Source organism: Protopterus annectens, chromosome 8.part0 (genome assembly GCF_019279795.1).
Source record: "Protopterus annectens isolate FY-2018-M chromosome 8.part0, PAN1.0, whole genome shotgun sequence".
In the NCBI taxonomy this organism is placed as follows: Eukaryota; Metazoa; Chordata; order Ceratodontiformes; family Protopteridae; genus Protopterus; species Protopterus annectens.
Genome location: NC_056741.1, coordinates 995,235,187 through 995,251,886, shown reverse-complemented (window position 1 = coordinate 995,251,886; position 16,700 = coordinate 995,235,187).

Below are 16,700 nucleotides of genomic sequence, written 5' to 3'. Positions count from 1 at the left end.
TCTCAGTCTTCACACACACAGTTCACAATTTTTTTAAATTATGTCATTACCTACATTTTGACTAACATAGCATTGTCGCCTCACAGTAAGACGCTGTCCAGTTCGATTCTCAGCTAGACCGTCTTCTGTGTGGAGACATGCGTGAATGGGCGTACCTTCATTGAAGGTTGTGTGTCAGGCCTGGCAAGCCAGTGCATAAAAATCAACTGCCAATCATTAGTGGTCCGGAGTTTCCACTGTGGCGACCCCTAACCGGGAAAAGCCGAAAGACACAAACAAACAATTGTATAATTACTATAACGATTTTCATAAAATGTTGCACCATGTGGTAAGGAAAATCATAGTATTTGACTTTTTAAGAGATTTACTATAATCGTGGTGCCATTATTCTTAGGCAAGTGTTGGAGTTCATTAATCACTTGAACCTTCTGTTGAAACTAAACTTCTCTGGCAAATACAATACCACAGTAGATATGGAGGCAGGTAAAAAACATTTCCATTCATCTCAATGAGACACTAAAAAGAGGAGAAAATGCCCCCATTCACATTAATGAGGTGGTAGAGACAGATATTCATTCCGCAGGTCTGACAGATTCCCGTTCTAGCAATACTTCACAATTAAGAACTTATTAAAAGTGGCACAGAAGCCATTATACATGGCGTATGGCTCTGTAGGAGGTATGTCATGCTTTGAACCTTCTGCAGGATTTCTGGCTCCACTCAGAATGCACAGTCAGAGTGGAAAGCTGGAAGAGAGTTTCTTGCAATCTGTTTTCTTGTAAAAGGAGAAATAGTCCTGTTGAGCCATGCCTTATTACATGCATATTGGCTAAATGGCTAATTTTTTCAAGGAAATATTTTGAAATTGCCCTCTTTGTAGAGGGAGACTACTACCAGCAGACTGTGTGACCCATAAATACACCAGATAGATGCTCGGTATTACAGGTAAGTTCAACTTTTTATTTTTGAGAGATTGTAAGGCTATGAAAAGTCAGTGGTTTCAGCTCCTGTTCAGTGGGTTTATGGGGATGAATAAATGGGTACAAATTATGTATTTTGCATACTTCTGCTATAGTTTTATTTACTAAGCAGTAATGTGTTGTAACATTTTATTTATTTGTTTATTTCAAAAGTTTCTTATTTTAATTGGTCTGTGACATTAATAGAACTTGTTGGTGGGATAGATTTGTGTCCCAACAACTCCTCCATCTATGGAATAAACTCCCTCTCCATGTCAAGCAGAGTACTTCAATAGCCCTCTTTAACAGGAACCTGGAGGACTGGATGGGAAACAGAAAATATACCCCTGGGATCCAACCTGTGTCCCTGATGGACTGGGAAAACAGGTGCTGACTTTGTAGGAACATGGGTAAAATTCTTGGCTAGGCTTATAAGGGCCTCCGGGCCAATAGCCTAGTATTGTACTATGAACCTATGGACTTATAATGATCTTGGTTTGTTTGCGTGGCTTGCCTCAGTGCGCAAACATGTTATTATGAAAAAAATCAATTAAAAAAGACTGTAAAAAACAAATTTATTAGTATGGGACTGTAACATATTAAAGGACCCTGGGTGGAATATCTACCATGATGGAATAGTGTTATTGATAATGAGGCAGGGCCTGAACCGTGTAGTTTCCAGGTTGTATGCACTGATCTCTATGCAAATGAGCTGTGGTTACTGAATAGCACAGATGGGTATCCGTGTCCAGAGATCCCATCTGTGTAGGCACAGAACCATGTTGGTGTCCAGAGAAGAGGTAGCTGAGATCAAGGGGAGGGAGGTGTCTGAAGACTTGTATGCTCATTGGAGCTCAGTGCCACCTGTTTGCATGGCATGCTGCTTAGCTGAGAAGGGCAGTGTATACAGTTTCTGCTAAGCTTTGCTTACCTTTGGGGCACGTTTCATCATGCTTGCTCATTTTTGTGCAGCATGTTGCCACTCTGAGCTTGGTCTTTCATGGGGGTGTGTGCAGTGACTGCTGAGCATTGTTTACTATCATGGTGTGTGTCTGTAAAGCATGCCGCAGTGATGAGTGAGGAAGGCTGTCCAAAAAAAAAAAAAAATTGGCTGAGAAAGCCAATGGTATATTAATTCCTGATGACCCCTGTTTCACTTAAACTAGGACCATTAACAGTCAATAAAGATGTACTTGGCAAATGGAATGCATCATAGGTAGCCAATCACACAGGCTGCACCTACAGCAGAGCACTATAAAGGTTGCATACACCCTACAATCTGATTTCATCCCCGTACTCTGCACCAGTGGAGTACAGACTTGGGATTTTTAACTGAAGGAATGCTAGGAGCAGCTGCAGGTCTGCTACATCTGTATGTACTAGATGCTGAGGTCAATTCTGCTGTTGCTGCACTGACATTAGGCCTAGACAGAGAAGGAGAAGAGTATTCAGGCCCAGGGTAACCTACCAGGAGCTACATGAGCTGAAGATTGTAGAGCACTACATGGTGGACAAGGACATACTACAAGAACTCCCTGTGCAGTGCCACCCTCAACTCAGACCCAGAGCCAACAGAGGGGAACCTGTCCTAGTGGAAAGAAAGATATATGTAGCTCTTAGGGTAATAGCTACAGGCACTTTTCAAAGACCATCTGGGGACATGATGGGGGTCTTGTAGGCATCAGCATCCAGGGTACTCCACCAGTTCCTGGATGCCATGCTACCAGATACCAGTGAGCACATTTACTTTCCCCACACCCCTGAAGAGAGGGCAAGCTGTATGTAACACTTCTACCATGTAGCACACTACCCTGAGGTACTGCATACCATAGACTGCATTCATGCATGCATCAAGGCACCACCCGGTCAGAAGGGAAGAATCTATGCCAACTGCAAGGGATATCACTCCATCAACTGCCAGATCATGTGCATTGCTCAGGGCATTATCATGAATGTGTGTGCTGGGAGCCCTGGAAGTTATCATGACCCTCATGTCACACAGCTGTACCAGATGTTTGCTGGGGGGGGCATCTCACCTGGCCACTTACTGGGGGTTGCTGGTGATGCACTGGAACTGTGGATGATGACATCCATCAGAAATGCACACACACCCATGGAAGAATATCATAATGAGACACACGCACAAACTAGGAACATCATAGACCTTGTTTTTTGGCTGCTGAAGTCACAGTTCCAGTGCCTCAATATATCTGGTGGAGCCCTGCAGCACTCTCCAGCCACATGTACACACATGTTCACAGTATGTGCCATGCTATACAACATGATCCTGCTGAAACAGTTGCAGCAGGATCAGCAAAGGGAAGGGATACACAGCCTCCCACTAGTACCTAGGTTCCCGCAGCCATACCCATGGGGTACTCAGAGGAGGAACACCCTGAGGATATCCCTGTAGACAGATGTAGGCATGCCCAGTATGCCCTGGCCTTAGCCAAGAGTCAATGCATAGCACATGCACTAACAACCTCGGGCTCTAAGGACTGATACGTTATTCTGACTCACATACATATAGTAAAAAGAATGCCAGCCAGCCATCCCACACAACCTGTGCCTAACCATGTATTGGCTGTGTACTGCGTGCATCAGACAGTCAACCCCGAGCTACAGGTCTGTCAACTGCTGCATTCACAAGGTAAGTCACTCACTTATACACTACTTCTAAGGGGTACTAGAACATGATAACATTTGTATGGACCTGCCGCATGTATCCAAGGGAATACAGTGGGCTACTGGGCTAGTTGGAGAGATCTAACAGCCACTTGGGACAACAGGTACTCTGTCCAATAGTATGTCCTCCATAACATTCACAAGGCCACATGGCTGGAAAATCAACTACATTCAAGGGAGATAGCAAACACTGGGGTCACATGACAGTCACACAACTGTTTATGCCAGCAGAGCATGGGCTGGTCGTTCCCCACTCCCAAACATCAGTGTTCCTATACAACTGCTGTAACAGTAAGTCTGCAATGATATATCAGCAGACTAGCCAATTCCAGGGCTGTAACATAAAACCTGTCCAGACATTGTAGGTCTCATGTAATGCAGGGGTGACAATGCATTTCTATATGTTGTTGATTTTGTGAGGAATGACACCTCTCTGTTTGGCGGCTGGTGTGGCTCACTGGCCTAGGGATGGTAGCATGGGCAACAGTGTTGACAGTTTGAATCTGGCAGCATCCACATCTTTTGCAGGTGAAGTACTCGTATGGTGGTTATTCCCACAGACTGTTATACCCCTCAATCTTTTACTGCAAGAAAGCTGAACGTTAATGAGAATGGGGGGGCAAAGGGCCAAAACTATAGACAGACACATGCTCTGATTAACCTAGAAGGTTGCTAGTATAACAGCTGGTTGCAACAGAACAGAATAGCTGCAGGATGTAAAGGCCATCACTTAATTGTGTCAGTACTTAGTACAATTCAGTGACTGCATTATATAATAATTTACCAGAACACCACACATGTATGAGGAACAGACCAGAAATATGGGGTGAAATGCTGGACATTCTGTAAAAACATGTACAGTGAGAGGTATGCAGACTATCACCCTGTGTGTGGTGTTACATTAATTACCACAGTCACATATTAAGTAAAGCACACAGCTGGGGAATGCCATGGAAAATGTCAGGGAAGTGCTGTACTGTGGAAACAGGCGTAGCAACCAGTGTCTGCAGCACACAAAATCCCAGACTGAAGTACAGATAGCTCTGTCCTGGAGTAAGCTTGTATGTACTGATAGTCCCACTGGGCATGCTCCTACACTTAGCTAACTTGAGCACAACTCTGTTGCCTCTTCATCACAAAGACCTGCTATGTGAAAATACATCTGTACATACAAACAGCTACGTAAACATATATCTCTGTGCAGTGGTTATGCATTGTATGTGCTTGTGACTAGCTGATGGCCTCTAAATTGCCCTCCTCTACAAGGCCTGCTGATGTCATCCACCTTAAGAGCACTGGCTGACAGTCTAATATCAGATAAACTCTGTGGCGCATGTGATAAGTACAGCAAGCTATAGTGTGTACTAGTAAATAGTAGTGGCTCTAATCTCACATTAGCCAACTCTGTGTGTATAAATATATTCCCTTGCAGCATTAAGGACATGCCAATATGGGCTATCTCTGTGCAATAGTTATGCATTTTATGGCCCTGCAACTAGCTGCTGGCCCTCATCTACATAAACATAACTGATGTCCGCCACCTGTCTGAACCAGATACAGGATGCCACACCTTCTAGATTTATATGGTCAGAAAACCCAGATGATACATATCAAGGGTAGCAGACCTTATCACAAAATATGAATGCATGACTACAATGACTGCCGCCATTGTCCCCGACACACTGTTCTACACATATGCACCTAGGGAGCCATGCATGTATACTGCCATACCTTGCTGATGTCATATTTCTGCTGTGCTGCCATCCCATCATGTGTTGCTGTATTGCTGCCATGTGTCCCTAGTTTACCCTGAAGACTCCAGGAACAGAAAGCTACACAGGTCGATGACACACATGTCAATCTGTAACAATACTGCCAGTCCAACATCATGCAACAAAGATACACAAAGTCTGATGTGTAGTTATGACACATGCCAACATACAGTACCTGTCGCGGCCCACAACAAGTGCCAATGCAAAACAATACTACACTACACAAGTGCATCAGACACATATTTGCATTTCCCTGCATTGATGGCACAGATGGCAAAGATGTGGCACAGGTATCATCACATGCAGAGGGTGTGGTGTGGGGATGCCAGAGGCTGAGGCTTTGCCAAACAGTTAACAGCAAGTGTGTGAATCAGGAAGGAATGCAGGTTAGATGGGACATGGAGAGGTGCCATGTGTGTCTGTTGGTGACCTGCACGTGAGAGTGGTGTTTGTGTGTGTGTGTGTGTGTGTGTGTGTGTGTGTGTGTGTGTGTGTGTGTGTGTGCACAGACAAGCCCAGTGCTAGACCTACACATGTGTATGTTGGACAGCTGTGGACCATACGTGGTAGAGTGGACATTTTACCATCTCCAGCCATGAACACGGAAACTGGCTCTGCCAGGAGTAGGACTAGCACCACCATCCCCAAGGTCAGATGTGGTGCTAGTAGCTAATGGTGACTGCTGTCTGCTGGGGCCATGTCCCCCATGGGAATGCACAGGACCACATGCCCATGGCCTGCCATGTTGTGGTGTGGACAGCACACTTCCCTCTGTAGCACTGGAGGTACTGCCACTATAGGAGAGTGACTGTGCATGCCACATGGGCTCTCAGCAGATGGTGTTGTCGACCTATGTCCATGTGTCTGACATCCAAATTCAACCAGATATTCCAGCACATACAATGTGTGGTCCAAGACAGACACTGCCTCAGCCCACTGTCTGTCCACTGCATCAATGAACCAATCCAGGGTGTCCCCAGTGCATTGGAGGAAGTCACAGATGTTAGACTCTGCTACTTCCATAACCTTAAGTATCCATCTGGTGTTGTGTTCAGAACATGCCTGTGCCTCCATGATGGCCCAAAAGTTGCGCTGAGTGACCTGTGATGTGACACCTGCAACAAGTGGTGGATAGACAGCAGTCCTTCTATGAGCACCCAGTCAATCCGCCTGTGTGGGACCTCGGCAGCTATATGGCTATGGCCAGTGTCTACACTCACTGAAGCCATAGTTGTCACACTGTTCTGTTCAATGTCACCACCCTCTGACTGTCGAATATCTGTGTCCTCTGGGGACTGGGTATGTACGGGCATACAGACTGTGTGAGGTGACAATAAGGGCAAAAGATAGATGTCAACCTCTGGGACAGATTTAGCCCCTGACACCCCCACCTGTGCCTCACTATGGCCACCACCATCATCAGAATCCGATGAGACAGTGACATCAGGTTGTGAGGGGGACAGACTCCACCCCCCCAAGCAAGACAAATGCAGTACATTAAAATCTTCACTATTATGTATGGTAATCCACACAGACTCATACAGATGAGGATCCACAACTGCATTACCCACATATTCTCAATTCCGTTCCCATGCACAACAGACAGCCTCACAACATACAAAGACAAGTCAAGCCCTTTATAACATGCACTTCAGCTACATCCAGTTAAAGTTGCCAGCACAACACACCTGTAAGGCATGCAATATGACATTATATGTGATAGAACTACACATAAAACCCAGTGAACCTGTCTTGAGAATGATATGCCAATACTAGTGTCACTGCCTCAGGTATGTACCATCTCCCTTTTGTGTTTGAACAAGCATCTTGGAGTAATTGTCTCATGTATACCAGGCTGTGTAGTCACTCATAAGTATAAGGGAAAACGTGTTAATATTCATTCACACCTGTGATTACCCAGGCTATGAACTGTAGGTAACTGTTCCAGAATGGAACATACAAATATTCTACTCTGGCTAAACACAACAGTTGTACATAGGGCAATATGGCAGCCCTTAACTTTGATAAGGTATATATGATCCATAAAACAACAGTATCACATTTACCAGGTACAGGACCATGGACTTGGGCCACACCTGATGGACCTATGAAAAGGTAAGGGAGAGGTATTGTCAGCACCACCAAATGTTGCAGTACTACAAGGTAGTATGTGCATATTTCCCCATGTACAGTAGCTACTGTGATAATGGCTATACTGCTGACATTCTGAATATGTGTGCACAACTGAGCATAAACCCCAACCCCCCCCACCCAGTGCAGATAGCCCTGACACACATGTACTGGTATGTACAGCCTGCCACAATGGCTGATACAGTACTACACTGGTGAACACAATAAGCTTACCTGGATGCTCCTCTGCTGTGGAAACTGTGGCACCCACCTCCATGATGTATGGTGTGATGGATGCCTGGGAGCTCTCGGGTGTTCCTAGGTTCACCTGGAATTCTTCTGTGGGTGAGAGTGGTTGTTACATTGCAGGCCTTCCACCAGTGGCTGCATGATTCCTGGAAACAGCAGCTGCCTTTTGTCATACAGCATTCGCCATGTCTGTTGCCTGGTGTTGGACCTGCTCATAGGTCCTGTTGGCTAATCTGATTGACAACCCACACAAGGTCTGCCCATAATGCTGCCCACTGTTGCTGATTATGCCTCCCCCTGGAAAACAAGATATGGATGGTATTGTCTCAGTCCAGCCAGTATTATGTCATTCTATGCATTCGTGAACAGGGCATGTCTTCCACGGAACATGGTTTCTGAAAGACAACAAAAGGGGAACACATTACAGGACCAGATACATGGACGTTCACTATGTACAGATCCAGCATGCCCATAATGGCCTGCACTAATGGCCTGCACTATCTACTGCCCCCTCACACGTCATACCCCACAGTCTGACAATACACTACATGTGTGGATACCACCAATATAGTATCAATACTGGGGTATGTACCTGTAAGCTGTGACAGACTCTGCTGTATGTTCCTACACTCAGCACTGCAGTCTACTGTGGCATGTCCCCAATGGGCAAAATCCCACTAATATGTCATACAGACACTTCCACACATATAAGAAGTGTGTCATTACAACAACTATATGGGGACAGTCCAGCAACACCAGTGTGCCACAATGACAGAAAACAATGCAAACCTGCTGTAGTATATGTTCCCTGTAGGCATCATACCTCTCAACTATACAGATGTTTCCAGAATGTAAAGATGTTTGCCTCATAGTTTTGGTCATTTTCACACAAACCTGTGGATTTCTGACAAATGGCTGTCCAATCATCGATGGTTGATGTCAGAAAATAAAGACAGGCATCTGAGTTTCACATGTCATACCCTTCAGAACACAGTTATGCTACAGTAATATCTGTTATTCTATTCAAATTCTTACTTTGTATGAGCAATATTTAAATACTGTCGCAGAGTGTGTGCCTTTGTCTCCCCCATTAATTATGGCTTTGTACTGAATTCTTGCTGTAAGAGGTTGACAAGTATGTTAGGCATAGCTATCAACCAAACAGGGACAAATGTCAACAGCAACATGGACTAACCAAAGTACATCCAGGGCATTCAGGGACACTTAAAATGTTAGAACTATTGATTTATGTGAGGCATTGACAGAATGAGAGGAGATTAATTACAGTACATCGTTTGATGTTACAGGACTGTACACCCTTATTGCCACTATGTATTATCTGTAATTCACTAGTTTTCCTACAACAGCCAGCCATTGCAGGTGGGATTGACAGGGACAGAGCTAAGATGTAATTGAAAATAATGGAGAGTTGAGAGGCATGCCTGTAGGTGTAGGATAGCAGAGTATTGATGACATGGCATTACCATACATCTAAAACAGGCTTACTGCTGTAATCCCTATTCCCCATAGCTCCAGCCTCCCCTCTGCATCCTATTACATGGAGAAATCTTTTGCATACCTAGTGGAGTGCAGTACTCCTTTGTTAAACTTTGCTTCTGGTTATCTTTTGGAAATACACTCTCTGTGTGAGTTAAGTCTTATACAGACTGTTCTCCATAACCAGCTGCTTGCCTTTTTAAGGTACTGCTCAGGTAATGGCCTCTGCACCAGTCTGTGGCTCAGAATTGCTAATTGCAGCCAAAACAGATGAATTGCAATATCATTAGCCAATAACATACCACTGCAGTGTAATATATAAGGCCTTCATGTAGACCTTGGCCACTTTCTTAGTTGTTTTGATGGACATTACTGAAGTGGGAAGACTACAGCATCGCAGAGGGTAGGTACCATAACTGTCGACTGTTGAGATTTATGAAGTATAGCCACAGTTTTGCCTCATATGTGTGGTCAGTGTCCCATGACATTGTGGTCATCTGGCAGGTCAAAGTCAAACATTGTGGTTTGAGTTCAGTAAGAAAAGAGACACATTTGAGTGTCAGACTTCAAACCTGTCAGAATATGCATGCTAGTCAATAGCTGTTATTCTAGCAACTTATTATCTTTGTAGGAGCAAACTGTTAAACATGTCCCTATCTGTGTGCCTTTGCCCTCCCCATTAAATATGGCTGTGTCTGGATCTCTTGTTCTAGGGGGTTAGGAGGTATGGTGGGTCTGTAGCAGCTACCTTTACAGACAGCCGTGTATGCTACAGGCTACAGCTGCTGCTGTTGCTGCCTAGAAAACATAGTGGGGAGTGTGAATACTGAAGGACAGCAAGCTGTGCATGTAACTGTGGCAGCTGTAGCAGCCCTGTCATTATGACAGAGCTAGGGAAAGGGTACCCTTTACAGTCCAACTCTTGCATATGATTAAGGCACATCTGTTATGAACCATTGCCAATAACAAGAGTAGTAGGCAACATATAATTAGGCTATACAAATATGTACAATGTGTCCCTACCTGCAGGTCTTTGACTTGCAAAACTGGGAAGCAGTTCATTAATTAGCAGTAACCTGAGAGGATTAAGATTGCATGACTCAGTCATTACTTGCTGTCTTCACAATAATGTAATTAAACTGCATCACAAAACTGGATTTGAACCCAGGACTGTGTTGGCAAAATGTGCCGCATGAAAGGCATTTAACAGACTGAGATACTGACTCAGTGTTGCAGCAGGTGTATTCGAAAGGTATATGTGCAGATATATAGGCTGTGACACACACACATTGTCTGCATCCATCAGTATGTGCATGGCTTTCAATGGCTGTATTTTAGCACCAGGGTCCCAGTTGCACATATGTACTTTGCCATTGATGCCATAGCAGGTGTGTTTAAACATGTTGCTGATAAGAGGGCACATTTACTTGTTATCACAGGGCTCACTTACATCCATTATTACGTCTTTGGCTATCTACTGGTGTATTATTGCACCAGAGTCCAAGGTAAACTCTCATTTTTCCCATTAGTTTTTAATTCAGTTTGTAAGGTGCAGCTCCACTGAGACATGCCTAAAGACTGTAAGTGGCAAGCAGAATGTTTTGCTGAAAACACCTGTCTAAATAAAGATCTGTGGGGTGTGGCGGGTTAATGCAATATGCTGTAGGTGTGAGGGGCTCCTGTTCAAAACATGGCAGAAGTGTTTATTTTGTAGTAGTGTCTGACAATGTAATAAACACATTTAATCATTAAAGCTCCATGTAAGATTAGGTGAGTGTAGCAGTGCACCGAGCCACAACATTCCGCTCAACTCCCCGCAGTTCCATGCAAATCCGCTCTTCTTCTTCTTTCGGCTTTTCCCAGTTAGGGGTTGCTACATTAAATCACCTGTCTGCTCATGATTGGCAGTGGAGTTTTATGGTGTCGAGTTGTCAGCCCAGCACCCAACCTTCCACGGAAGGCACACACATGCATGCACTCACACCTAGGGCCAATTTAGAGTATCCAATCCACCTAAAGCATGTCTTTGGGATATGGGAGGAAACCAGAGCACCCAGAGGAAACCCACATGACCACAGGGAGGACATGCAGACTCCACACAGAAGGCACCCCAGGCAAGGATTGAACTGGAGAACCTCTTGCTGTGAGGCAGCAATGCTAACCGCTGCACCACCGTGGCCACCCTCCATGCAAATCCACTCTAAAAAGACATAAAAAAAGAAAAAGCGGGTGATAGGAAAGTGGTGAAATATGGCAAGCAGAGGAAACAACATAGTGAAAGGCAGGTAAGGGATGTTTTGGAATGGTGTAGGAAGGAACCATAGCTATTCATTTCTTGTACAACAACAGCTGTGACTTTGACAGATGTTGTAGATGAATTTGGACTCTAAAACCCCAGAAAGAGGGGTGAGGACAACATAACTGCATTGCCAAACCAACTGGACCAAATTATGTGTGTGCAGTGGACACGTGTGAAATGGAGAGTTATGTATGGGACGATATATTTTTTTGGGGGGGACAGATGCTCACTTTCTTTTTTTTTTATTAAGGTGAAAGTGGAATGTTGGGAAAGGGACATCGGTATGTGTGAGGAGGTAAGTTGGGTAGGAGAGGATGAATTAGCAGACATAGAAGACAGACAAGACAGCAGACAGGGGCTGTGTGTGACACATGATATGAGTGAACACCTAGGATGGGTAGGGAGTTGTGGAATCCAAGTCACACATGCCTTCAGATGGCAGCAGCATGACTCACATCCCCATCCATGGGACTGTTGGCACTGCTCCTTCACTGCCCTCAGGGTGGCTATGCAGGAGGCTGGGAGTCAGGGTGAGACTGCCCCACAAAGTTCGACAGTGTGTTCTCAATCTGGCACAGGTGGTTTTCAAAGCTTCAATGAACAATCTTTCACACCATAACTGGCAGTTGAGCCTGGGTGACAAAGGCCCTTCTGCCAACACTCCCAGGGGGAGGCCACACCCTGTCCCCTGAGGTGATACACCCAATGCTGCAGGTGGTGCAGGGGCAGTGGGGATGGCACCACCTCTCTGTGACCCAGGCGTGCATGGACCCAGTGCCATGGCCAGTTGAGGCAAGGTAGGCAGATCAGCCAGAACCGGCCTACCTTGACATGCTGTGTAATGGAGGTATAGCAATAGATATAGGTTAGTTGTGAATAAATCATTGTTAATAATAACAGGATGGCAGAACATTGGAAATAACCCAATTACATAACAAATGCATATTATGTGAAACACAACAGTACATAATAGAACAGTCAGTATGTTAATAGCATGCCAGTAACAGTTACAGCATAAGGGTAACAAAATCGATAATTTAACATGATATGTTAATATGCAACCATTATAATACATAACAATTAATAAAACACATGTCCAAAAATACAGTCAATGTAACAACATATATTAATAGCAAACCTTAACGAATGAATAACAATAATAAACAAAGATAAGGGATAGGGAGAGAGAGAAAAACAGTCCATTAGTAACATTACAGCTTATTTCATTGACTACAGTACTACTATCTACTCTACAGGCCTGTATTTTCTTTATGTATACAGTGACTACAAGTCTCCTATAGCTCATGTAGCATGGACATACCTCTCAAGCTATTTGCATGGGACACTATGGTCCAAGCAGTAACAACTGCGGGTACACAACTACACAGAACACTTGCACATCAGGTGGACCTATATAACTACCGAGTTGTTTTGTGGGCTGATATGGTGATACTTTCCAATCTAGATAATCATTTCCATGGTAATCCTTTAACAGACGGATTACGCACTATTAATTACATAATGTGAAATCGTGACACTTGAGAGACGAACTACATGCATTTAGGCTAATGGATGTTGTCCAATGTCCTAAATGTCGAAGGCAGTAACCCCAGTTTGCAGGTCATCGAATTTTCAGATGCCAAACCCGGAAATACCGAATGCCGGCCAGGCTAATATTCCCCCCTCTCGACCCATGGTAGCACTTGTTGTGGTATTTTTGTGACCGGGAATTTCGAATTTGGCATTGTGAACAACATTCTGAGTGTTCACTCCTGTGAGTTTCGACATTTAAGTTCGGAGTATGTGACGGTCGGAGATGTCTTCGACCATATGCATGTATTCCTTGAGAGACATGTATGTGTACAGTACAGACCATAAACAGCAGTCATGCCTTGCTTGGCAGGAATGGGAATAGAACCCAATAGCAGTGACTGTACGGGACATCTGCATGGAATGTATTAATTGATGGCAGGAATGGGAATAGAACCCAATAGCAGTGACTGCATGGGACGTCTGCATGGAATGTATTAATTGACTGCAGCAACTTTAACAGACACTCTAGACATACAGCCATACCAGGATTTCACATTTTATTACTGACTGCACATTGTGGATTTTTCACATTCTTGCTAACGATTTAACAGTCTGTAACATCTAAACACAAAATTATCTACTCATAATATGGGCTTCCTCACCCATTTACCTGTAGTTCCTGTGGAGGGAAAAACTGTAAGCATTACATGACTGCTACTGTAATATTTAGTGCTACATACCACTGGATTTGGATGCTGGTCTGTGTGTGGCAAAATGTACTTTATACAGAGCATTTAACAAACTGAGCTACTGAGTCACTGCTGATTACTGACTGACTGATATTTGCCTAGAGCTCACCTTGAAACAACATATGACCTGGAAGTACAACTACAGTATTGTACTAGACTGCAGTGACAGTGAAACGCACATGCATTAAATACAAGCATAATGCAGATAGTAGGTGAGCTATAGTTCAGTATCATATCTGTGAAGTCAACAAACAATATCAGCATATGGAGTGGGCTACCTCTCCCATATACATTTATTACCTGATGTCTGTGGATGACAGAGATTTATGTGACCAATACTGTCCTAGAGACAGCTTTGAACAGTACTATATGACTTAAATATAATTTACAGCCATTGGATTTGCATTCTACAGCTATTACAGTGTTACACTTGAATGCAGCACCTTACCTTACAGCCTCAGTGCATACAACTCTACTGCAATGGTTACAACAAGACAATCCTGATGTACACAATTTTCTTTAGTGTTTTTAGTATTGTTTAAATGTTTTTATTGCACAACAGCTGGCATTGTTCATTTCTTGCAAAACAGCCCTAATTCCACATTTATTGCACTACAGACTTTGTTGTATATACTTTAATGCAGTCACTGGTATTTTTTCATGTTTTTATTGCACTACAGTTATTATTCATTTCTTGCAATACAGCTCAAATTCCACATTTATTGCACTACAAACTTTACTATATATACTTTATTGCAGTTAATGCTTTACTCTTTCTTGGTTATTTCAGTACAGTTAGCATAAAACATCCATACTGACCACACTCACAGTGCAACATGGCCAAGCACCTGGCATGAGACTCAACATTGCGAGCCCTCTCAGCTGTAGCTGTTGGGAGAGTAACATACCATTATGCATACCAGATTTGCATACACTCAGATTACATATTGGTAAAACAGAGGTAAAATTATGTACTTACTTGTGAGGCATTCTCTGCCCTTGCTTTTTGTACCCAGGTGTTCAAGGTCCCCCTCTTTTTTCTTTTCAGGTTGTCATGGTGGTGATGATACTGATCACCTGTGCAGGGGATACCAGTAACACTGGTGAGTTCTCTGGCAAGCCAGTCCTAGGCTTCTGCCTTACACTCTCAGCCTTGGAAACTGCCATGCAGCAGCTCGTCACCATGGTTTTTATTGAGGAGCTCAACCATGACCCTGGACTCCAGAATGCCCCAAAAGTGCGCCCTTAATCTTGCACCTTAGCCAACACTATCAGCCATAGTATACTGTCAGTGACATATCTCCAATGCATTTTGTTGTATTCCCACCTATTAGTCTTAATACAGGCTGTTTTCCCACCTTTACATGTGATTGGGCAACGATCAACCACCTCGTTTCTTAGCAGTGCACAAACCAGCACAGCTGAGCTGAGAAGAGTGAAAACTCCCAGAACCATATCTTAGTAGAGCTTAGCAGCAGGCAAACCAGCCAAGCAGAGCCAAGCAATGCATAAACATTGGCAGCTGTTACTATGTTTATGCAATGCTTAGCATGACTAAGCACAGTTGAGCAGAGTTTAGCAGGGTACAGAGCAGCCATATTTTCAAATAGTCTGCATGATATGTCTATCAAAATTGAATACATATTTTCCCTTCTGTGTATTCAAACACTGGACCTACTGCTCATGAAGCCATAACTCTACCCATTTAGCTATGAGGATATTAAGATATCCGGTACACCTTCACATATACCACTGAGCTACCGATAAGCAGTGCTGAGCACCATGCCGTGCTGCGCAAACATGCTTAAACATACTTTTAAATAAATAATTAATTACATCTGGTTTCTATTTTTAGATGTCTGGCAAGTGTCTGCTGTCTTATATGTGGGCACAACTTAGCATTGCTGTGCTCTGTGGGGTGCAAACATGCATTTAAAAAACAAAACAAAATAAAAATATAACAAAAGGACATTGCAGGGAGTCTCTTACTCATCTGCAGCCACAGTTAACACCACACCTCTTCCTACACTGATTCAATAACTGTGTTCCTCAGCTCTCCCTCGGCAACCTGCCATCCTTAATATGCATGGCGCACTGCTGAGGGGGAACTGTGACCATGGACATGGTAACATTCCATGCAGGCACTACACTGTGCTGACACAGATTTTATTAAATCCTGGGGTTAGTGTGTCAAAGTTTATTAAACACTTGCTTTGCATGACACAGAGAACTTGCAGTCACAGACAATCAGCCTGTGCTGGAAGATTGAAATGTTGATTGATTTCTTGCGTTTCTGCAATTTTTATGTGGAACTTAACCAATTTGCTGTTATTCATAGATTCTTGTGGATATAACTTAAACATGTATGGTGATGCAAGAGATTGTAATTTTGCTACCCTATCCTTTGTTATATCATCTTTCATCAAGTTCCCTGATGTTCTTGGCTTTTTTTTTTCATTACCTTACACATCCACAACTGCAGGCAGTATAGAGGTAGCAAACTCCTGTCACACTTCAAGAAAGTGCAGGAAAAGATGACTGGTAGACAGAAGATGAGGAAGGAGTCCAAATGAGCATTCCAAGACTTGGAGAAAGAGTATGACAAAGCAGACTTGGGCAGTCCTGCAGTGTAGTGACATGCCAAAAACACTGATAGAATTAGTACAGACTATGTAAAAGAACCCAATGGCAAAAGTGCTAACAGTAATCAGACCTGCAGAGGAGCTCCCCGTGGGGGTGGGTGTGCAATAATGCTCAGCTATAAGCTCACTGTTGCTTATACTGGTGATGGACTACATTAGCAAACTGGTTGGAGTAGACAGGTCAA